This window comes from Oryctolagus cuniculus, chromosome 6, assembly GCF_051225735.1.
Source record: "Oryctolagus cuniculus isolate XC-2025 breed Fujian yellow rabbit chromosome 6, ASM5122573v1, whole genome shotgun sequence".
Lineage (NCBI taxonomy): Eukaryota > Metazoa > Chordata > Mammalia > Lagomorpha > Leporidae > Oryctolagus > Oryctolagus cuniculus.
The window spans coordinates 72,784,499-72,809,937 of record NC_142872.1 but is presented as its reverse complement, the minus strand read 5'-3'; the positions used below and the strand labels follow the sequence as shown (position 1 = coordinate 72,809,937).

The window sequence follows — 25,439 nt, the reverse complement described above, 5'->3', positions numbered from 1 at the left end:
CCACATTCATGGCTCTGAGATTCTGCCTTCCATAAAACCCTGGGACGCAGACATAAATCAGTCAAGTTCTTAGCCACTGTATAACAAGGACAACCTTCCCTCCAGTTTCCAATACCTTGTGTGTCGTTGCCATTTGAGATTTCATTAGAGAAGTCTTCACTATCAGGAGCACTTAAGCAGAGGCTTATCCATGCAGCTCTTCTTTTCTTCCTCTTAGTGTTTCGGTCATGGTTTGCAGGCTGCTTCCACCCATAAAAGTGGAACTTAAAAACTGTTCCAGCCTCTATTCATTACCCAGTTCCAACATTGCTTCCACTTTTTTTTTTAATCCTCTGGTGCCAATTCTTAGTCTACTCGTGCTGCTATTCCAGAATTTTTGAAGAACAGAAGTTTATTTCTCACCATTTGGAGTCTGGGAAGTCCAAGATCAAAGCACTATCACACTGTCCGGTGAGGCCTTTCTGCTGCTTGCTCACATGGCAGAAGGTGGAAGGGCAAATGAGAATGAATTCTATGGCTTCACATTGCAGAGGAATGGGAGAGTGAACCAACTTCCAAAAGTCCCCCTCCCGTACCACCACACTGGGGGGCTGACAACAATACCTGAATTTGGGGGACACATTCATATGGTTACCAAACAGAGGCTTAGCTACCCACTGCTCAAAATCCAATATTCAAGGAACAAGAGTTGGTGCAAAGAAATCAGGTTTATTACAAAAGACAGTAAACTGAGAAGATGGTGGACTTCTGTCATGAAGAAAATCTCGAGTTATCAAGGTATCAAGAGGCTTTTTTTTAAGGGAAGAGAAAATTAAGGGGGCGGGGTGATAGAAAGGATACAAGTTTTGTTGGCTATGTGCAGGTCATCATCATAAAACTGACCAGATGGGCTGAATGGTGTAAGTTTTCTGTTCACAGTTTCGTGGTCATGAATTCTCTCCATCAAGCTTACTTGATGTTCTGCAATATCAGATCAATCACTGGAATTATTTTAAAGGTTTGTTTATTTGAAAGGCAGAGTTGCACAAAAAGAGAGGAAGAGATACAGAGAGTTCTTCTAATAACTACAATGGCCAGCGCTGGGCCAGGCCAAAGCCAGGAGCTCAATTCGGGTCTCCCATGTGGGTGTCAAGGAACAAAACTCTTGGGCTATGTTGTGCTGCCTTCCCATGCAAATTAGCAGGAAGTTGCATTGGAAATGGAATAGCCCGGCTTCAAACCAACACTCATATTGGATGTGAGCATGGGGCAGTGGCTTAACCCTCTGCACCACCATGCCAGCCCTTTCCCTGGAATTGTAAAAAAGCATTATTTAGAGTCTGGGGCTGTGACATAGTGGGTAAAGCTGCCACCTGTGGCGCCAGCATTCCATATGGGCACCTGCTCACATCTGGGCTGCTCCACTTCTGATCCAGCCCCCTGCTAGTGTGCCTGGAAAAGATGCAGAGGACCTGGAGGAAGTTCCTAGCTCCAGGCTTCAGACTGGCCCAGCTCCAGCCATTGCGACCATTTGAGGAGGGAACCAGTGGATGGAAAACTCTCTCTCCCTCTCCCTCTCCCTCTTCCTCTCCCTCTCTCTCTCCCTCTCTAACTTTGCCTTTCAAATAAATAATTTTTTTTAAAAAAAGTAAGTATTATTTGTCATGTTAAACATAAGTCTGATTAATCAGAAGGTCAAAGGTTTGGTGTTTTATTTTGTTAAGCAAAATATGGATAGAAAAAGAAAATAGAGTCTTTTGAGCTGTGGCTATAAGACCACACAGCACAGCACAAACAGCGTAAGAGAATGTGTATCCCCACAGAACCAATATATTGAAATATAATCTGCAAAATGATGGTAGTAGGAAGTAGAGTCTTTGGGAGATAGTTAGCTCATGAGGGTGGAACCCTCATAAGAGGGACCAGTATCTTTATAGGAGGAAACTGGAGAATTCTTTCTCTTTCTATCATGTAGGGACATAGCAAGAAGTCAGCAGTCTGTTACCTGGAAGAAGGCCCTCACCAGAAACCAATGATGCTGGCACCTCAGCATCCCAGATTGGTAGCCTTCAAAACTATAAGAAATCACTTATATTGTTTATAAGTCACTCAACCTCTATAGTACTTTGTTAAAGCAGCCAAAACTCAGAGAGAGATTGTTGCTGGTTTTGTGCCACATTAACAGCACACTCCCCAGCGAAGGTCTCCGTGACACTGCTGCCCATTCCAGCTGTCCTTCCTCAGGTGTGGCAGGTGCTTCTCCAAGTGTCCACAACAAAACTCTCAGAGGAAAAAGGCTCATTCTTGATCACTTTGTGACAGCTGATTATTCAAGCCTAAAATACTGCGAATACCCTTTTATCACAACGCTAAGATTAAAAGGCTTGATAGAATATTGATATGATACCTATGATTTGAACAGGATTTGACTCTCCAAACGCACATAGATATTTAAACCCAAAGTCTTACATTAAAGGTTACTAGATTACTATTAGTTGATTAATGATGGATACTTGATCTCATTGTGGTGTCTGGGAGGCGGCCTAATGTGAAGTCTTTATTTGATTTATTTATTTATTTTTGACAGGCAGAGTAAGACAGCGAGAGAGAGAGAGAGAGACAGAGAGAAAGGTCTTCCTTTTCCGTTGGTTCACCCCCTCAATGGCCGCTGCAGCCGGCGCGCTGTGGCCAGCGCACCACGCTGATCCGAAGCCAGGAGACAGGTGCTTCTCCTGGTCTCCCATGCAGGTGCAGAGCCAAAGACTTGGGCCATCCCCCACTGCACTCCCGGGCCATAGCAGAGAGCTGGACAGGAAGAGGAACAACCAGGACAGAACCGGCGCCCCGACCGGGACTAGAACCCAGTGTGCCGGCGCTGCAGGTTGGAGGATTAGCCTATTGAGCCATGGCATCGGCCCTAATGTGAAGTCTTTAGATCACTGGAGGTAGTCCTCATAAAAGTGTTGGTTATGTAAGAAGACTGTGCTCTTTGTGTCTCTACTTTCAGGTTCACCTTGCGACTGTCCCTCTGGCATCCCCAGCCTCACAAGGTACCACATCCAGTAGGGTTGCTCAATTGTGGACTGCAAACCTCCAAACTGTAAGCTGAAATAGACTTTGCTCCTTCCTAACTAACTCCTTATAGGAACAAAAAGTTAACTAATGGGTCCGCCATTGTGGGGTAGCTGCTGCCTATGATGCAGCATCCCCCATGGGTGCCAGTTCAAGTCTCAGCTGCTCCACTTCCGATCCAGCTTCCTGATAGTGGCCTAGGAAAAGTAGCAGAAGATACCTAAATGTTTGGGCCCCTGACACCCACATTGGGGACCTGGAAAGAGCTCCTGGCACCTGGCTTTGGCCTAGGCCAGTGAACCAGTGGCTCAAATAAATAAATAAAACTTACAACGACAACAAAAAAAGCTGACTAATACATTGATAATTGTCCACAGTGTCTGAATTCCCTGGGCCTATTCTTCCTCCTCGTAACAAGCTGCTGAAGTATCCTTAAATCTAAATAAATAATAGATGATAGAACCCTAGCATTTGTCGTTACTCCCTTGTTCCTCTTGTTGTTTTTCTTATTATGTAAGGGGATTCTTAGGAAATTCTGTTGAAATTTTCCTGTTCTTAGCTGGGAAGATGAATAACCACTGGTATAACATGAATTATGTATGCTAAAAATAAAAGATTACTCAGGACAAAGAGTTGACATATAGTAATAAGTTTCTTAAAGAATTAAATTGTTTTTTTTCCAAAAAAAGAAATAACATTAATTAATAAGAGATTTACCGGGGCTGGTGCTGTGTCACAGTGGGTTAAGGTCCTGGCCTGTAGCGACAGCATCCCATATGGGCACTGGTTCTAGTCTAGGCTGCTGCACTTCCAATCCAGCTCTCTGCTATGGCCTGGGAAAACAGTGGAAGATGGCCCAAGTCCTTGGGCCCCTGAACCCGCGTGGGAGACCCGGAAGAAGCTCCTGGCTCCTGGCTTCAGATTGGCACAGCTCCGGCCATTGCGGCCATCTAGGGAGTATACCATCGGATGGAAGACCTCTCTTTCTGTCTCTACCTCTCTGTAACTCTGTCCTTCAAAATAAATAAAATAAATCTTAAAAAAAAAAAAAAAGATCTACAGTTGGGCCAGATTAAGCCACTGCCTGCAATGCCAGCATCCCATATGGGTGCCAAGTCCCACTGCTCCACTTCTGATCCAGCTTCCTGATAATGCACTGGGAAAGCAGAAGACAGCCCAAGTGCTTGGGCCCTTGCACCCATACGGGAGACCTGGATGGAGTTCCTGGCTCCAGGCTTCAGCCTGGCCCAGCTCTGGCAGTTGTGGCCCTTTGGGAGTAAACCAGTGAATCAAAGATTTTTCTCTCTCTCTCTTTGTCTCTCTTTCTTTCTCTCCTTCTCTCTCAGTAACTCTGCCTTTCAAATAAATGAATAAATCATTTTTTTAAAAAAGAGTTCTATAATAATGTATGCATAATTCTATTACTTTAACATACTAGTTATATTTTGTGTACATTTCACATAAAAACATTTTCTTTTTGTATTTTTTTAAATTTACTTGAAAGGCAGAGTTACAGAGAGAGGAAGAAAGAAAACGAATCTTCCATCTGCTGGTTCACTCTCCAAATGGCCACAACAGCCAGCGCTGAGCCAGGCTGAAGCCAGGAGTCAAGAGCTTTTTCTGGGTCTCCCACATGGGTGCAGGGGCCCAGTCATTTGGACCATTTCCACTGCTTTCCCAGATGCATTCGCAGGAAGCTAGATCAGAAGTGGAGCAGCAGGTCTTGAACTAGCACCCATATGGGATGCCGGCATTGCTGGCAGAGGCTTAACCTGCTGTGGCACAGCACCAGCCCCCAAACATTTTCATAGCATTGAACTTATACTCTAAATATTATTTGCTATTTTTAGTAAAAATATTTTTCTACTTTATTCAGTCTTCATAGTTATAATTCTAAAGGTTTTCAGGCTTTAAAACATTATAAAGCTGTTCTCTCTCTTTTTTTTTTTTTTTTTTTTTTGACAGGCAGAGTGGACAGTGAGCGAGAGAGACAGAGAGAAAGGTCTTCCTTTACCGTTGGTTCACCCTCCAATGGCCACCGCGGCCAGCGCGCTGTGGCCGGCGCACCGCGCTGATCCGAAGGCAAGAGCCAGGTGCTTCTCCTGGTCTCCCATGGGGTGCAGGGCCCAAGCACTTGGGCCATCCTCCACTGCACTCCCTGGCCACAGCAGAGAGCTGGCCTGGAAGAGGGGCAACCGGGACAGAATCCAGCGCCCCGACCGGGACTAGAACCCGGTGTGCCGGCGCCGCAAGGCGGAGGATTAGCCTAGTGAGCCGCGGCGCCAGCCTTAAAGCTGTTCTCTTAATTTTGGATATTTGTCAGATGTTTTTCAATATTTACTATTGTTGACAGGTCTATAGTGAGCATAGTTTTTGTTTATGCTGAACCATTATAATAAGATATGTTCCTAAGAAATCAATACCTGGATAAGATGAGAGGCTATATGTAGCTCTTGATAAAAAATTTCCACTAGTCATGAAAATTTTGGTTGCGTGCTTGCTCTAGAAAAAGATGAAATATTTTGTGCTAATATATGAGCATTAATATAATAATAGGGTAATAGTCTCTTTTCAGTAAAAGTAAGGTTGCTCTTCTCTCATAGACTCATAAATTACCAAGCTTCTGAGTGAGTATGCTATAAAGTAAATAATTTTTTTTGACAGGCAGAGTGGACAGTGAGAGAGAGAGAGAGAGAGAGAGAGAGAGAAAGGTCTTCCTTTTCCGTTGGTTCACCCTCCAATGGCCGCCGCAGCTGGCGCGCTGCAGCTGGTGCACCGCGCTGATCTGAAGCCAGGAGCCTGGTGCCCATGTGAGATGCTGGAGCCACAGTTGGAGGCCTAGCCTACTACTTCACAGTGTTGGCCCTGTAAAAATGTTAAAAAAATAAAGTTTCACATCTTACATTTAATTTTTTCATCCATTTTCCATGCGTTTTTGGACATGGTGAGATATTGTGGTCTAGTTTCATTATTCTGCAAGTGGATATCCAATTTTCACATCACAGTATTGAAAAGACTACATTTTTCCCAATGCATGTTCTTAGCATCTTAGTCAAAGATCAGATGACTATAGAGGCATGGGTTTACATCTGGGATATCCATTGGTCTATGGATCTGTTTTATGTCAATAACATGCTGCTTTAATTACTACAGCTTTTATTTAATGAATACAAATTTTCATAGGTACAACTTTAAGGATATAGTGGTTTGTTCCCCGCAAGCTCCCTCTCCCTCCTCCACTCCCATCCCACCTCCTACTCCCTCTACCATCTGATTCTTCTTTAAGATCCATTTTTAATTCACTTTATATACAGAAGGCCAACTCTATACTAAGTAAAGATTTCAACAGTTTGCACACATACACACAAACAATGTAAAAAGTACTATTTGAGAACAAGTTTTAGTTAATTCTCATAGTACAACTCATTAAGGACAGAGGTTCTATATGGGAGAAAGGTCTTCCTTGTCCCTAGCCACAAGGGACCACTTCCACTGAGAAATGAGCAGTGGGAACTCAAAACTTTGAAAACATTTGGGGAAAGGGAAAATTGGCTTTCTGTTAATTGGCAAATGTTCCAGTGGGTCTCTGCTTTTGTTGGGATGTGTTATGTTGTATGTACACATTTATGGACCAGAGTCTACTGAGGTTACAAGGTTCAGAAAATATGAGTGGTAAAATCTGGATTTTTGTTCCTTTATCTCAATAAAAGCCCACTGGAACTCAAAAAAAAAAAAAAAAAAAGAAAGAAAGAAAGAAAGGTCTTTCTTTACCGTTGGTTCACCCTCCAATGGCCACTGCAGCCGGCACACTGTGGCCAGAGCACTGCGCTGATCCTAAGCCAGGAGACAGGTGCTTCTCCTGGTCTCCCATGTGGGTGCAGGGTCCAAGGACTTGGGCCATCCTCCTCTGCACTCCCGGGCCACAGCAGAGAGCTGGACTGGAAGAGGAGCAACCGGGACAGAATACAGCGTCCCGACCAGGACTAGAACCTGGGGTGCCGGCGCTGCAGGTGGAGGATTAGCCTATTGAGCCATGGTGCTGGCCAACAATTAACACTCTTATATATGACCTCAGTGATCATCCAAGGCTCTTGCTATGAACTGCCAAGGCTGCGGAAACCTTTTGTGACCTAAAACTCCATCAATATTTAGACAAGGCTATAAACAAAATAGAGAAGTTATCTCCTCCCTTCAGAGAAAAGTACATTCTTCTTTGATGTCCCCTTCTTTCCACTGGGGTCTCATTCCCAGAGATCCTTCATATAGGATATTTTTTCCACAGTGTCTTGGCTTTCTGTGCCTGCATTGCTCTCATTGGCTTTTCAGCCACATCTGAATGCCTTAAGGACTGATTCTGAGGTCAGAGGTGGTTTTTTTTGTTGTTTGTTTTTGTTTGACAGGCAGAGTGGACAGTGAGAGAGAGAGAGAGAGAGAGAGAGAGAAAGGTCTTTCTTTTTCTTTACCGTTGGTTAACCCTCCAATGGCCACTGGGGCCCGGCGCACTGTGCTGATCCGAAGCCTAGAGCCAGGTGCTTCTCCTGGTCTCCCATGCGGGTGCAGGGCCCAAGCACTTGGGCCATCCTCCACTGCACTCCCGGGCCATAGCAGAGAGCTGGCCTGGAAGAGGGGCAACCGGGACAGAATCTGGCACCCCGACCGGGACTAGAACCCGGGGTGCCGGTGCTGCAAGGCGGAGGATTAGCCTATTGAGCCGCGGCTCCAGCCAGCATCAGAGTGTTACTTAAAGCGACTGTCATTGTATGAGTCTGCTGTGTGGACTGCTTCCCATGTTGGACATTCCCTCCTTTTTAATTCTGTATCTTAAAGCCAAGTAGTATTATGTCTACTGCTTTTTCCTTTTCACTTGGGCTATTCGGGGTCTTTGTGGTTCCATACAAATTTTAGTTCTGTGAAAAATGTCTGATATTTTGATAGGGGATCAGTAAATAACTTTGGGTATTATAAACTTTTTTAAAACATTATTTATTTTTTCTGAAATTCAGAGTTATAGAGAGAAGGAGAGACACAGAAAGAGGTCTCCCATCTTCTGGTTACTCCCCAGATGGCTGTAACCACTAGCAGGAAGCCAGGCCAAAGCCAAGAGCCAGAAGCATCATCTGGGTCTTCCACATGGTTGGCAGGGGCCCAGATACTTGGGCCATCTTCTGCTACTTTTCCCAGGCCATTAGCAGGGAGCTGCATAGGAAGCAGAGCAGCTGGGACGCAAACTGGTGCCTATTTCGGCATGCCAGTGTCGAAGGCAGTGGCTTTACCTGCCACGCCACAATGCTGACCCTAATATGGACATTTGAAAAAGATTTACTTATTTATTTGAAAGACTGAATGATGGGGCCGACGTTGTGGTCTAGCAGGTTAAGCTGAAGCCTGTGATGCCAGCATTCCTTATGGGCACCAGCTCCCTGCTAATGGTCTGGGAAAGAAAAGGAGAATGGCTCAAGTTCTTGGGCCCCTGCACCCACATTGCTCCTAGCTTCAGCCTGGCACAGCCCCTAACCATTGCAGCCATTTGGAGAGTGAGCCAGAGGATGGAAGATCTCTCTCTCTTCTCTTTCTCTCTCTCTCTCCTTTTCTCTCAGTAACTCTGTCTTTCAAATAAACAAAAAATAAATAAATCCTTAAAAAAGAAAGAAAGGGCCGGAACCGCGGCTACTAGGCTAATCCTCCGCCTGCGGCGCCGGCACCCCAGGTTCTAGTCCCAGTTGGGGTGCCAGTTCTGTCCCAGTTACTCCTCTTCCAGTCCAGCTCTCTGCTGTGGCCTGGGAAGGCAGTGGAGGATGGCCCAAGTGCTTGGGCCCTGCACCTGCATGGGAGACCAGGAGGAAGCACCTGGCTCCTGGCTTCGGATTGGAGCAGCGCGCCGACCATAGCAGCCATCTGGGTGGTGAACCAATGGAAGGAAGACCTTTCTCTCTGTCTCTCTAACTCTGCCTGTCAAAAAAAATAATAATAAAAATAAAAAAGAAAAAGAAAAAGAAAAAAGAAAGAAAGAAAGGCTGAGTGGTAAAGAGAGGGAGAGATCTTCCTTCTGCTGGTTCACTCACCAAATGGTTATAACAGCTGGGGCTAGGCCTGGCTGAAGCCAGAAGCCAGAAAATCCATCTACGTCTCCCATATGAATGGCAGGGACTCAGGATTTGAACCATCATCTACTGCTTCCCAAGTACATTAGCAGGGAGCTGGATCAGAATCAGAGCAACCAAGACTTGAACCATCCTCCTATACCAGATGTGGGTATCCCAAGTGACAGCTTAACCCACTGCATCTCAATCCTACTCCTCATATGGGCATTTTAAAAAAGATTCGTTTTTATTTGAAAGGCAGATTTATATATATATATATATATATATATATATACACACACACACAGAGAGAGAGAGAGAGAGAGAGAGATCTTCCATCTGCTGGTTTACTCTCCAAATGGCATCAATCAACAGGGCTGAGCCAGGACAAAGCCAGGAACCTAAAACTCCACCTGGGTCTCCCAAGTTCTTGGGCCATCTTCTGCTACTTTCCAAGTTGCATTAACAGGGAGCTGGATTGGTAGTGGAGCAGCTGGGACTAGAACCATTCCTCATACGGGATACAGGCATCGCAGGCAGCAGCTTAACCCACAGTGCCACAATGCTGGGCCCTTGTATGGATATTTTAAAGCTGTTAATTAATTTAATCCAAGAACTTGGGATGTCTTTTCATTTCTTCATGTCCTCTTCTATCTCTTTCATTAATGATTTGTAGTTTTCATTGTAAAGATCTTTCACCTCCTAGGTGAAATTTGTTCATATGGTTGTTTGTTTTGATAGTTTTTGAAAATGGAATTGCTTTCTTGATTTCTTTTTCAGATAATTCACTGTTAATGTGTAACAATGTCACTGACTTTGTATCATGCAACTTTGCTGAATTTGTTTATTAGTTGTTAGTGTTTGGAGTTTTCTGTATATAAAATCATATCATCGCCGGCGCTGCGGCTCACTAGGCTGATCCTCCACCTAGCGGCGCCGGCACCCCGGGTTCTAGTCCCGGTCGGGGCGCTGGATTCTGTCCCGGTTGCCCCTCTTCCAGGCCAGCTCTCTGCTGTGGCCTGGGAAGGCAGTGGAGGATGGCCCAAGTGCTTGGGCCCTGCACCCCATGGGAGCCAGGAGAAGCACCTGGCTCCTGCCTTCGGATCAGCGCGGTGTGCCGGCTGCAGGTGCCAGCCGTGGCGGCCATTGGAGGGTGAACCAATGGCAAAAGGAAGACCTTTCTCTCTGTCTCTCTCTCTCACTATCCACTCTGCTTGTCAAAAAAAAAAAATCATATCATCTGCAAACAGTAGAAAGGTGACCTCCTTCTTTCTGATTTGGATATTCTTGTTTCTCATGCCTAATTGCTCTGGTTAGGACTTCCAGTGCTATGTTGAATGCAAGTAGTGAAATGGTTGTACTTGTCTTCTTGCAGATCTTAGAGAGTGAAAGACTTCAGCTTTTCCTCATTCAATATAACGTTAGCTACTGACTATATAGTCTTTATTGTGTTGAACTGTGTTCCTACCTTACCAAACTTGTTGAGTTTTTATCATGAAGATATGTCAAATTCTATCATATGCTTTTTCAGTGACTGTTGAGATGATCATAGGATTAGTCCTTCATTCTTTTGAAGTGGTGTGTCATGTTTAACAATTTACATAGGTTGAACCATCCTTGCATCCCTAGAATGAATCCTACTTGACTTTAGTTAACAACATTTTTAATGTGCTGTTAGGTTCAACTTGCTAGTATTTTGTGAGGATTTTTAATCTATGTTCATTAAGGATATTGGCTTGTAGCTTGCTTGCTTTTTGTTGCTTGTGTGTCTGTCCAGTTTTTGTATCAGGGTAACACTGGCCTCATAAAATGAATTTGAAAGAATTTCTCCCTCTTCTATTTTTTGGAGTACTTTAAGAAATGTTGGAGCCAGCGCCGTGGCTCACTAGGCTAATCCTCCGCCTTGCAGCACCGGCATACCGAGTTCTAGTCCCGGTTGCCCCTCTTCCAGGCCAGCTCTCTGCTGTGGCCAGGGAGTGCAGTGGAGGATGGCCCAAGTCCTTGGGCCCTGCACCCTCATGGGAGACCAGGAGAAGCACCTGGCACCTGGCTCCTGCCTTCGGATCAGCGCGGTGCGCCGGCTGCCCCGCGCCGGCCGCAGCGGCCATTGGAGGGTGAACCAACGGCAAAGAAAGACCTTTCTCTCTGTCTCTCTCTCTCACTGTCCACTCTGCCTGTCCAAAAAAAAAAATGTTGGCGTTAATTCTTCTTTAAATTTTTGGTAGAATTCAGAATTATTGCCATCTAGTCCTGAGCTTCTCTTTGATCAGAGAATTTTTATTACAAATTCAATCTTGCTGCTTTTCATTTGTCTGTTTAGTATTCTATTTCTTTTTGGTAAGGTGTATTGTCCAGGAATTTGTTCATTTCTTCTACATTATCAAATTTGTTGCCATCTAATTGCTTTCAGTTACTTATAACAATCCTCTGTTTTTCTGTCTCTATTTTCTTTAATTTTTTAAAATTTATTTATTTGAAAAGCAGTTACAGTGAGGCAGAGGCAGAGAGAGGGGTCTTCCATCCAATGGTGCATTCTCCAGATGGCTGCAACGGCCAGAGCTGGACCGATCCAAAGCCAGGAGACAGGAGCTTCTTCTGGATCTCCCACGTGGGTGCAGTGCAGGGGCCCAAGGATTTGGGTAATCTGCCACTGCTTTCTCAGGCCATAGCAGAGAGCTGGATCGGAAATAGATGCCCGTATGGGATGCCAGCACTGGCAGGCAGTGGCTTTACCCACTACGCCACAGCACTAGCCCCATCCCTATCTGCTTTTGTGACTACTATAAACTTCCCTCTTAGTATTGCTTTTGCTGTATCCCAAAGTTTTGGTATGTGGTGTTTCCATTTATCATTTATTTCAAGGAATTTTTCATTTTTTTTTGGGGGGGGGGGGCTGGTGCTGTGGTGTAGTAGGCTAAGGCTTTGCTTATGGTGCCGGCATCTGATATGGATGCCAGTTTGTGCCCTGGATGCTCCTCTTTCAGTCCAGCTCTCTGCTGTTGGCCTGAGGAAACAGTGGAAGATGGCCCAAGTGCTTAGGCCCCTGCATCCACGTGGGAGTCCTGGAAGAAGCTCCTGGCTCCTGGCTTCAGATTGGGAGTGAACCAGTGGATTGAAAGCCTCTCTCTCTCTCTCTCTCTCTCTCTTTCTCTCCTCTCTCTCTCTCTGCCTCTGCCTCTCTGTAATTTTGCCTTTCAAATAAATGAATAAATCTTTAAAAAAATAAATAAAATATATTTTATCTGATATAAGTATGACTATTTCTACTTTCTTTTTGGTTATATTTGTATGGAACATATTTTTTAAATATTTATTTATATATTTGAAAGTCAGAGTTACAGAGAGAGAAGGAGAGGCAGAGAGAGAGAGAGAGGTCTTCCATCTGCTGGTTTGCTCCTCAGTTGGCTGCAACAGCTGGAGCTGTGCTGATCCGAAGCCAGGTGCCAGAAGCCTCCTGCGGGTATTCCCACATGGGAGCAGGGGCCCAACGACTTGGGCCATCTTCCACTGCTTTCCCAAGCCATAACAGAGAGCTGGATCGGAAGTGGAGCAGCCGGGACTTGAACTGGCGCCCATATGGCATGCCGGCACTGCAGGTAGTAGCTTTACCCACTACACCACAGTGCTGGCCCCTAGAACATATTTTTAAAATTTTTATTTTATTTGAAGAGGAGACAGAGAGAATCTTCCATCTACTACTTCATTTTCCAAATGCCTGCAACAGCCAGGGCTGGTCCAGGCCAAAGCCTGGAGCCTCAAACTCCATCATGTCTCCCAAATGGATATCTGGGACCCAACCACTCTAGTCATCACCTGCTGCCTTCCAGGGTGCAAATTAGCAAGAAGCTGGAATTGGAAGCAAAGCCAGGAGTTCTAAAATAGGATGCATGTGTTTTAGCCACGATGCCAAACACCCAACTTTGTTTAACTTATTTTAATTACTTCTATATGTCTGTCAAAGCTCTCTGTTGGAGTGTTAAATCATTTCTGTGTGTTCCCTTGCAGTTCATTGAGTTTCCTTGAAATGGCTACCTTGAAATCCTTATCTGAGCATTTGAAAATCTGAAATCCTAGATGGTTGGCTTCTGGCTGAAGCCTAGTTTATTCTGATGAATAAGCTCCTGGTCCCCTGGAAGTTCCTGATGCTTGTCGACATATAACATTATCCGCACATTAAGGATTAGTCATAGTCATCTGGCTTCCTCGGTGGCTGTCCTTCCAGAAATTCTATTTTCTCTGAGCCTGTAGACCCTTCTGCTACTTAACACTAGATGGTGCTCTAACAGATCGCCAGATTGAGGGACCTTCCACAAAATATGTGATCAGTGTTCTACCAAAGTGTCGAGATCATGAGTTTATTTTAGACTAAAGAACTGTGACAAATTGAAGAAAATTAAGGAGACATGAGATATAAATGAAATATGTGATCCTGAATTTGGCCCTAGATTAGAAAAAGAACAGAAGAGGGAAAGCTGTGAAATTCAGTTAAGTTGGTTGCTTAGTTAATAGTGTGATACCAATATTAGTATGCTTTCATCATTGTACTATGTTATTTAAGATACATGAGTATGTAATATATTTTTAAAATGTTAATATGTAATATATTAGAAGAAATTATTAGTAGACAAATATTCCTTGTACAATCTTTGCCATTTTTTATAAATTTAAAATTAATTCAAGGGGACAGAGTTGTCGCATAAGCCTCTGCCTACCAGGCAGGCATCCCATACAGGCACCAGTTTGACCTGATTGCTGGTGCTGGCGCTGTGGCGTAGTGGATAAAGGTACCACCTGCAGTGTCAGCATCCCATATGGATGCTTGTTCAAGTCCTAGCTGCTCCACTTCTGATCCAGCTCTCGGCTATGGCCTCTGAAAGCAGAAGATACCTAAGTCCTTGGGCCCCTGCATCCGTATGGGAAGACCCGGAGAAAGCTCCTGGCTCCTGGCTTTGGATCGGCACATCTCCAGCCATTGTGGCTATTTGGAGAGTGATCCAGAGGATGGAAGACCCCTCTCTCTCTGTCTCTCTGCCTCTACCTCTTTGTAACTCTGCCTTTCAAATATATATCTATATCTATATCTATATATATCTTTTAGAAAAAAAAAGACCCTATTGCTTCACTTTATTTTACTTGAAATATTTGGGCCATCTACTGCCGAGTCTCAAACCAGTGCCCATATGGGATGCTGGCACTGAAGGTGGTGGCTTTACCCACTATGCCACAGCACCGGCCTCTGCTTCATTTCTGATCCACCTCCATGCTAATAAGCCTGGGAAAGCAGAGGAAGATGGCCCAAGTCCTTGGGCCCCTGCAGCCACGTGGGAGACCTGGAAGCAGCTCCTGGCTCCTGGCTTTGGCCTGTTCCAGCCCAGGCTGTTGCAAGCATTTGGGGAGTGAACCAGTAGATGGAAGATCTCTCTCTCTTTCTCTTCTCCTCTCTAACACTGCCTTTCAAATAAATAAAAAATAAATCTTAAAAAAATTTCAAAATAAAAAATTTAAGAGCAGAGATTTGGCCTAGTTAAGATGTCAGGTAAAACACTCATACCTAAGTTCAAGTGATGACTCCACTCCCAATTCTGATTTCCTGCTAATGTACACCATGGGAGACAGCAGGTGTTGGCTCAAGTTGTTGGATTCCTGCCACCTATGTGGGAGACCAGGATTGAGTTCCCAGCTCTGAGCTTTGGCTGAACCCAGCCTTGGCCATCGTGAGCATTTAGGGGATGAACACTGTTTCTATCTACCTCCTCCTCTCAAATAAAAAATAAATAAAAATTTTTAAAAACCTTTCAGTCCAATTCAATCCCATCAAGGTGGCATGTACCAATGCCATCTCACTAGTCCCAGTGATCAATTTCTGTGCACAATTGATCATAATGATAGGACTAAGAACCAAAGGGATCACATAAACAAGAATAGTGTCTGCAAATACTAGCTGATAGAATCAAAAAGGGAGAGAATGATCCAACATGGGAAGTGAGATACACAGCAGACCCATAGAATGGCAGATGTCCTAAACAGCACTCTGGCCTCAGAATCAGCCCTTAAGGCATGCGGATCAAGCTGAAAAGCCCATGAGAGTATTTCAGGCATGGAAAGCCAAGACACTCTGGGGAAAAAAAATGAAAGATCTCCACGAGTGAGATCCCAGTGGAAAGAACGGGTCATCAAAGAAGGAGGTACCTTTCTCTGAAGGGAGGAGAGAACTTCCACTTTGACCATGGCCTTGTCTAAATATGATCAGAGTCAGTGAACTCAGGGGGCTTCCATAGCCTTGGAAACTCATGACAAGAGCCTAGGGTGATTACTGATGCCATAAACAAGAGTGTTAATTTGTTAAGTCAACAACAGGAGTCACTGTGTACTTACTCCTCATGTAGGATCTTTGTCCTTAGTGGGTTGTACATTGAGATTTAATGCTATAACTAGTACTCAAATAGTATTTTTCACTTTATGTTTCTGTGTGGGAGTAAACTGTTGAAATCTTTACTTAATGTATGCTAAACTGATCTTCTGTACATAAAGAGAATCGAAAATGAATCTTGATGTGAATGGAAGGGGAAAGGGAGTGGGAAAGGGAAGGGTTGCGGGTGGGAGGGACGTTATGGGGGGCAAGCCATTGTAATCCATAAGCTGTACTTTGGAAATTTATATTCATTAAATAAAAGTTTAAAAAAAAAAAAAAAAAAAAAAAAAAAAAAAAAAAAAAAACCTTTCAGAAAAGCTGCCTTAGTAAGCCTTTTTTAAAGATGTATTTTTTATCTATTAGAAAAGCAGTTACAGAGAAGGTTGCAATGGCCCAGACTGTGCCAGGATGAAGCCAGGAACCCAGAGCTTCTTCTGGGTGCAGGGACCCAAGTGCTTGGGTCATCTTTTGTTGCTTTCCTAGGCACATTAGCAGGGAGCTGGATTGGAAGTGGAGCATCTGGAACTTGAACTGGCACCCATATAGGATGCTGGCCTTGCAGTAGGAGGCTTAACCAGCTATGCCACAATGCTGGCCCTGCCCCTGCCCCCATACTGTCTCCTTTTCTTTCTTCTCCTTATTCCCTCCTCCTCCTCCTCCCCTCTCTCTCTCTCTCTCTCCTCCTCCTCCTCCTTGAGACTTATTTTATTTATTTGAAAGAGCTACACAGAAAGAGAAGGAGAGGCAGGGGGCGGGGGGAGAGAGAGAGGTCTTCCATCTGCTGGTTCACTCCCCAGATGGCTGCAATGGCTGGAGCTATGCAGATCCGAAGCCAGGAGCCAGGAGCTTTTTTCTAGGTCTTCCACATGGGTGCAGGGGCCCAAGGACTTGGGCCATCTTCTATTGCTTTCCCAGGCTACAGCAGAGAGCTAGATTGGAAGTGAAGCATCTGGGACTTGAACTGGCGCCCATATGGGATGCTGGCACAGCAGGAGGCAGTTTTACCCACTACTCCACAGTGCTGGCCTCTTTCTTTCTTTCTTTCTTTCTTTCTTTCTTTCTTTCTTTCTTTTTTAACATTTATTTATTTATCTGGGAGAGGAGAGAGAGAGACAGGGAGAGAGAGAGAACACTCAATCTTCCATCCCTTTGATCCTTTGGCTCATTCAGAAATGGCAAAAATGCCTGAGGCTGGTCCAGACCAAAGCCAGTAGCTCAGAGCTCCATCTGTGTCTTCCATGTGGGTGGTAGGGACCCAAGTACTTGAGCCGTCCTCCACTGTTTTCCTAGGAACGTTAGCAGGGAGCTGGATCAGAAGCAGAGTAGTTGGGATTCGATCCAGTTCTCTGATTTGGGATGCCAGTGTTGCAGGTGGCACCTTAGCCTGCTGTGCCACAATGCTGGCCCCCTTAATAAGATTTTTTAAAAAAAATTATTTATTTAATTGAAAGGTAGAGAGTTGCTGAGAGGCAGAGGCAGAGGCAGAGGCAGAGGCAGAGAGAGAGGTCTTCCATCTGCTCATTCACTCTCCAATTGGCCACAAAGGCAGGAACTGGGCTTATCCAAAGCCAGGAACCAGGAGCTTCTTCTAGGTCTCCCACATAGGTGTAGGGGCCCAAGTACTTGGGCCATCTTCTACTGCGTTCCCAGGCTGTGGTAGAGAGCTGTATCAGAAATGAAGCAGCCCAGACTTGAACCAGTGCCCATATGGGATGCTGTCACTGCAAGCAGTGGCTTTACCCACTATGCCACAGCACTGACCAGCACCACCCCCCCGACCCCACCCCCGTGCCCATCTTTTGAAGTGAAGCATGAAAAATGCTCTTTAGTTACATCAGCTGCATGGAAGCGAGTTTATTTCCTGAGGCTTCAAAGCTCCTCAGAGATGATTATCTGAAAAGGTAATTTATTTCTCAAGATACATTATGGAACATGAGCAAAACCTTTCTTCTGGAAGTGTGCAGGATGGTAGGGATTTGGGTCCCTGCTGGCCTGGGTCAGGCCGTGTCCTGATTGCTGGCTTGGTGGGCAAGTGGTGGTGGTGCGATGGCTCCCGCCTGGCTTCACCAAGCAGCAGCTGGAGGAGCAGCTGCACCCACTGCCTGTGTGCCATTACTTTGAGCACTTCAAGGCAGACCTCAATCTTTATCCTCACCTCTACTCAAGGGGATACATCATTTTTTTGATGATATCCTTCTTTTCAGAGATCGTTTTGATGGATTTATCTTCATTGACAGCAAAGGCCTGGAGTACCCAGCAGTGGTTGATGGAAAAAGACATAAGCCTCAGCCATTCTTGCTCATTGCCCAAAAGATAAACACTGGAATTTATTCCTTGCCCTTGAATCTCAATTGGTCTCACACCCTACTGCCTTCATACCCCACCTCCCATGGCCACCTGAAAGACCAGTTCCAGAAATTCCCCTCCACCTGCTGCCCCCTACCCCCATGCCCATCCTTAGCCCTCCTAAAATAGAAAAAGGCCCGGCCTCTGGGGGGCAGGGCCTTCTGCTACGCGTTCCAGCATGTGTATGCTGGGAGTTGGTCACCCACCTCTACGGATTTATTTCTCTGAATAAATTCGGTCTGGCTGTAAATTCGTACACCGTCTCCTCTCTATTCTGCACCTCTATTCCTAACATTTTTGGTGCTCCGTGTGAGTAGGCGCCAATATGCAAATATTTTCCTAATAGTGGTTGAATATGCTCCATTCCAGAAGGTAGCCAAGAGGAAGCTGAAGATGAAAGATGCCAAGGGGACTGGCGCTGTGGTGCAGTACATTAATCCTCCTCCTGTAGTGCCAGCATCCCATATGGGCGCTGGTTCGAGACCAGGCTGCTCCTCTTCCAATCCAGTTCTCTGCTGAGGCCTGGGAAAGCAGTAGAAGATGGCCCAAGTCCTTGGGCCCCTGCACCTGCATGGGAGACTGGGAAGAAGCGTCTGGCTCCTGGCTTTGGATCGGCGCAGCTCCAGCCGTTGCGGCCATTTGGGAGTGAACCAGTGGATGGAAGACCTTTCTCTCTGTCTTTCCTTCTCACGGTCTGTAACTCTACTTCTCAAATAAATAAAATAAATCTTAAAAAAAAAAAAAAAAAGAAAGATGCCAAGACTGGAAGCATTGAAGATGAGCATGAGTACAAGAGGTTTTTAGAAGCTGACTGTGGTGGAGGAGAAAACCAATGCCAGCCCCAAAACTCTCCTCAGAGAATTGGAAGCAAGGTCAAGGGAGCTCACTGCTAGAAGTAAGCCCCTTTTAGAATATATTAAAAACGGAAAATTGTAAAAGCAGAGAAGTTGAGAAACAAGAATGAAGGAGGAAGTTAGAAAAGAGATGTTTGTGGGGCTGGCGCTGTGACACAGTGGGTTAACACCCTGGCCTGAAGCCCTGGCATCCCATATGATTGCCAGTTCGAGACCCAGCTGCTCCACTTCGTGTCCAGCTCTCTGCTGTGGCCTGGGAAAGCAGTAGAAGATGGCCCAAGTTCTTGGGCCCCTGCACCCCCATGTGGGAGACCCGGAGGAAGCTCCTGGCTCCTGGCTTTGGATTGGCACAGCTCCGGCCGTTGTGGCCAGTTAGGGAGTGAACCAGTGGATGGAAGACTCCCTCCCCGCCCCCCAGCATCTCCTCTCTCTGTGTAAATCTTTCAAGTAAATAAATAAATCTTAAAAAAAAAAAAAAAAAAAGAAAAGAAAAGAAATGCTTGCAAGAAAAAGAGAAAAGAAAAAGACACAAAAGAGGCAAATAAGCAACAGAAAACTGCAAAGAATTAAGGATTAAGAACTGGCCTGCCATGCCGCTGCATCAGCTAGAAACTTTTCTCTAAGTAGGTGAGTGCAGCTGGAGACCCTCTATGGTGGGAGAATCAGGGAGGCAGAAGACTCAGCAGGGACTGGTCCTGAGAAGAGTGAAGAGGCAGAGTGAGCCCCTGTGTGCATGTCGTTTGTGACAGCCTCTGGCCCCCGTGAATGAGAAGGGTGTCCCTGAGATCTGCACCCTGGGATGTGACCTGATTCCTTAGGAAGGAAGCTGCATGCTGGAAATACGGAGGGAGCATGGGACATCTGGAAACCATTCTTAAAGGAGTGATCCTTTAAAAATTGGACATAAATTTCAAAGATTTTTAACATTCCTAATATAAGCTAATATTTGGCCGGCTCTGCAGCTCAGTAGGCTAATCCTCCGCCTGCAGTGCCGGCACCCCGGGTTCTAGTCCCGGTTGGGGCACCGGATTCTGTCCCGGTTGCTCCTCTTCCAGTCCAGCTCTCTGCTGTGGCCCGGGAGTGCAGTGGAGGATGGCCCAAGTGCTTGGGCCCTGCACCCACATGGGAGACCAGGATGTCCTGGCTTCAGATCGGCGCAGCACGCCGGCTGTAGTGGCCATTTGGGGGGTGAACCAACAGAAGGAAGACCTTTCTCTCTGTGTCTCTCTCACTGTCTAACTCTGCCTGTCCAAAATATATATATATATATATAAGCTAATATTTACCACTTAGCCATAACAGGAAATGATTTATTGGAAAGTAGAAAACATAGTAAAACAGGGAAGAAAATTTGTACTGTGGGGGAGGGGGAAGCCATTGTAATCCATAAGCTGTACTTTGGAAATTTATATTCATTAAATTAAAGTTAAAAAAAAAACAGAAAAAGAAAATTTGTACTGTGTTGGTATTAATTCTAAAGTACTTTGTGACTAGCATCCACTTTGGGTCTTTGGTGTTTTTAAGCACCTGATCTGTCAAATCTGCACCTGGTGCTTCTTGTTAGCCCTCTCTGAGCTACAGTGCCAAAGAAAGAGCAGTTCTTGTTCCTTTCTTTGTAACCACTAAAATTCAGCCTTTCAAAATCTTTTTTTTTTTTTTCTTCATTCCTGCCCATTGGTTTGGCTGCTGACTGGATAAAACAGTTTCACAGCCTTGTGATGGCTATGCACCAGGAATGTCATGTGGGGCAGGGATAACCCAAGCTAGCTTCCACAGCCTGCCTTTCTGGGTCATAGGCACTTTATATAGCTTAATGTAACTGTGAAACTGCATTCTACACTACTTCTTCCTTTTTTAAAATGTTAATGTTTTTTGATTCTGTGCTTTAACCATTGGTTAAATAAAAGTGTTTATTGCTGTGGGATTTTTTTTAAGATTTATTTATTTACTTGAAAGTCAGAGTTACACACAGAGAGGAGAGGCAGAGAAAGAGAGAGAGAGAGAGAGAAAGAGAGAAGAGAGAGGGAGGGAGAGAAGGAGAGGCAGAGAGAGAGGTCCTCACTCCCCAGATGGCTGCAACGGCCAGAGCTGCGCCGATCCAAAGCCAGGAGCCAGGAGCTTCCTCCGGGTCTCCCACGTGGGTGCAGGGGCCGAAGGACTTGGGCTATCTTCTACTGTTTCCCAGGCCATAGCAGAGAGCTGGACACGAAGTGGAGCAGCTGGGTCTCGAATTGGCAATCATATGGGATGCCGGTGCTTCAGGCCAGGGTGTTAACCCACTGTGTCACAGTGCCGGCCCTGTAAGCATTTCTTCAAGAGCAGCTGGGACTCCAACCGGCGCCCATATGGAATGCCAGCACTGCAGGCTGTGACCACTGTGCCACAGCACCGGCCCCTACCCGGCAGCTCTATTTTAAGGCTTTTTTTTTTTTTTTTTTTTTTTTTGACAGGCAGAGTGGACAGTGAGAGAGAGAGAAAGGTCTTCCTTTTTGCCGTTGGTTCACCCTCCAATGGCCGCCGCGGCCGGTGCGCTGCGGCCAGCGCACCACGCTGATCCGATGGCAGGAGCCAGGTACTTTTCCTGGTCTCCCATGGGGTGCAGGACCCAAGGACTTGGGCCATCCTCCACTGTACTCCCTGGCCACAGCAGAGAGCTGGCCTGGAAGAGGGGCAACCGGGACAGAATCCGGCACCCCGACTGGGACTAGAACCCGGTGTGTCAGCGCTGCAAGGCGGAGGATTAGCCTAGTGAGCTGCGGCGCCGGCCTATTTTAAGGCTTTTTAAAGCTACTTGTTGGGCTCAGCTTATGCAACACTTTTTATGGGCTGCAGTCTTGTGCCAGAAGCTCTCCCTAGGCTAGTGCTGCACCCTAGCAGCTCTCTAATTCTGAGCATAGCTGCATCCCTGTAGTTCCTCTAGGCACTGTTCCAGTGGGTACTCTCTGGCAGCTCTGCCTCTGCCCCTACATTTCTGCTGGGATTGCCCCAAGGGGTTCTTTGTGGTAGCTTTGCCCCTGGGCCCACAGGTTGTCTGAAACATCCTTTGAAATCTGGTGGAGAAAGCTACACCCCCACAGCATTTGTCTTCTCTATTTACAGCTACAACACCATGTGGATGCTACCAAGGCTTACAGCTTGTACCTTCTGGAGTGACACGCTGGAGCACACCTTGGCTTGCTTGAGCTGTGGCCTGGGGTGACCAAGGAGTCCTGTACTATAATGTGAGAAGAGAGACCCAATGACTGTCATGTTTACTATGCTTAGAGCACTATAAAACTAGAACCACTACCATGCTTGTTTCTATAGATATAGTCTTATTTTAAAAATTTTGTTTATTTATGAGGTAGAGAGACAGAGGAGAGCTGCCATCTGCTGGTTCCTGCCTTTGGCCTGGCTCAGTCCTGGTCATTGTGGGCTTTTAAGGAGGAAGCCAGTGGATGGGGACTCCATCTGTCAATCAAATAAATAAATATTATATAGATAAAAAGTGAAAAAGAGTCAAACAAATTCTACAGTTAAAAAGTTCAAGAGCTGAAGTGAAAACCTTGATAGAGGTATTCAACTGCAGATTTGAGCAAACAGAACAGCCTATGAGCCTAAAAAGAGGACTACTGGCATTTTTTTAGTTTGAGCAGGAGAAAGACTAGAAGGCAGAGAATTGGAGTCTTAAGAGACTTGTGGGACACTTGCAAGTCATGTATTTGTATTCCCCCCAAATTTGCAGGTTCAAACTCTAACCCCAACCTATGAGTGGCTTTTCTGGAGTAATGAAGTAATTAAGGTTTAAATGAGGTCGTGATCAGATCAGATTTCAAAGGACAAACCTCACTAGATGTTAAAATTGCTACTTCTGTGGGTATTGCAGCCTGAGGAATTTTGCTGCTGCTTGGGAGTGGAGTGCTTGGGATGGAGCCCTGCCTTAGCTTTTATCTAGCTTTCTGCTAATGCTTCTGTGAGGTAGCAGGTGATGGCTCAAGTCCTTGTGTACCTGACCCACGTGAGGGCCAAGATGTAGCTCCCAGGTCCTGGGTTCAGCCTGGCTTAGTATGCCCTGGCTGTTATGCATTTGGGGAGTGAACCAGGAGATGGAAGATCATCTCTCCCTGTCACTCTTTCAAATCAAAACTTATGTTTAAAACACAGATTGCCCTCTGACAACTTTTATAGCATTACCCTCCCTTCCTAGAAGTCAGCTCTGTCTATAAACCTGCAGCAAGCAGAGTACCAGGCCCTGCACCCAAGGGATACAGCCATCCCACTTTCAAGCAGCCTCCAGACCAGCAGGCAGGTTACGGTCGCAAGCAGGAAGCTTACCCAAGTTAAGTTATATGCAGAATGATGGAAGCCATATTTCCTTCCTTCCTTCGTTTATTTGAAAGGCAGAGAGATCGATCTTCCATCTGCTAGCTTACTTCTCAAATGAGCCTAACAGCCTGGACTGGGCCAGGAAGAAGCCAGGAGCCATGAGTTTCTTCTGAGTCTCCCACATGGGTGGCAGGGGCCAAGTACTTGGATCATCTTCCACTGCTTTCCCAGGCCAACAGCAGAAGCTGGATCAGAAGTGAAGCAGCCAGGGCACAAACAGGCACCCATATGGGATGCCAACATTGCAGGCAGTGGCTTAACCTGTTATGCCACACAGCCAGCCCCAGGTCAACCATGTTTTCAAATTAAAATCCTCTCCTAATGAGACTACATACACTGCATCTGCAGTTGTATATTCCTTCATCTTGGCATTGAATTACAGGGTTTAGAAAAATATCACTACTACAAACTAGCAATATTGTATATAAACTTCAGGAGAAAAACATGTTAGTACTGAGTACACACAATTTCCCAGGTAGTTTTAGGCACTGTGGGTACATATTACTTCATTTCCAAGATCGGTTCCAATCTTCTAGCTGAAAATTTGATTTGAAGAATCTATTTCCTGCCATCAGTTCTGCAGAATCATGTCAGGGAATTGCCCCTGAAGTTTATGATGTTTTGATTTTTAGCCACTTAGTAGTGGTAACGCTTTTTTTTAACTCTAGGTTTATAATTTTAAGAGTTAAAGTATGGACTCTTTTCTGGCAACCTTACTCAGTATGCAGTTTAGGGAAAAGTTGAGGGCTACTTCTCACTGTGGCCATGGACCATGGTTTCCTATCACCTTCAGGGACCTTAGCCCACAGAAGCCTGCATTATGTGAATTGCTTGACTTTCGGCATGTGTGCTATTCACAGCCTGTCAGAGGCAAGAGTAAAGGCGGCCTAAAGACCAGGCACCTTGGAGCATCTGCAGAGTTGTGAAGACACTTCCAGCCCAGAAAGTCTGTGGCTGAGATGCTGACTTCTCTGTTCTCTCACTGGAGCATGGAGAGAGCACCCGCCACAGGCACAGAAGTCTTTCGGAAGCCTGAGCTGAGTTGTCCAAAGGCAACAAGTTAAAAGCTGGGCTGGAGACTGGCAAGGATGGTGCAGGTAGTTAGAGCTGTATCAATTATGGCTTTGCCTCCTGCTTTGGGACTTCTCCGCTCCTCTGTTAAGAGTCCTGATTCTACAGGGTAGCTGTGAGGATATGCAATGAAGCACCTACAAAGGTGTTCACATGGGGCACTGCACTAGCAAAGCCAGGTGGGCAGCTGGCGATGCCTCCTTGGTGATGTGATGTTCCAACCTAACTGCCACCCCCTTCAACATTATATATTCAACTAAATCAACGTTTCCATGGATATCTTATTAATAAACAAAGCTTTTAGTGTTTCAATGATTATAATATACGTTGGGAAATCCTAATCTCAAATTCTCCAGAGACCAAAATTCTTTGAACACCGACATGAAACCTTAGATGAATCATCTCATACTTGATCTCATGGGCCATGTTGTCGTCAAAATGCAAAGTACAAAATTACCTTGCTTATGGTACAAATAAAACAGTAAGTGCATTTCTTGTTTAGATTTGGGTTTCACCCACAGGGAATATCATTATGTATATGTGCAATGTGAAAAAACTCACAACACTTATGGTCCCAAGTATTTTGGACAGATACCCCACTTTTACTTGAGAGGCAGAGACAATGTTGACATTTGCTGTTTGATTCCCCAAATCCCTACAACTGGGTCTCCCCATGTGAGTGGTAAGAATCAAGTAACTGAATCATCACTACTGTCCCCCAGGGTCTACATTAGCAAAAAAGCTGGCATCAGGAGATTGAAGCCAGGTACTGTGATCTGAGATGCAGGTGGTCAAGTGACCACCCAAGTCAACCCGTACCACATGTAAGACTTCAGCCAATGGTACTTTTACAACAATAGAGAATGCTAGGATTTGATTCCACTAAGATCAAATTCATTATGTCAAAATAAACTTTTTAACTAATAAAGTACTTACTATTAAGAGAGTTTCCATGAATGTAGTCTTCTTTTTAAAACTTATTTTCATTTTGCTTGAAAGGCAGAGAAAGGCAAGAGATCTTCCATCTGCTGGTTCAGTCCCCAAATGCCCCCAATATCCAAAGTTGGGCCAGGCAAAACCCAAGGACCCAGAACTCAATCTGGGTCTCCTATGTAGGTGGCAGGGACCTAAGCACTGAGCCATCCATCACCTGCTGCTTCCCAAGGTGCACATTAGCAGGGACTTGAATTGGAAGAGGAGCCAGTACCTGAACCCAGGCACCCAGGGCGGGTGTCTTAACTGCTGTGCCATTCACTCACC

General features: G+C 45.4%; 1 pseudogene; it reads left to right on the top strand.

Moving 5' to 3' along the window:
* Positions 1-17,361: 17,361 nt before the first annotated feature.
* On the top strand, positions 17,362-19,464 carry LOC149126183 (regulator of nonsense transcripts 3A-like; annotated as a pseudogene).
* The last annotated feature ends 5,975 nt before the right edge of the window (positions 19,465-25,439 follow it).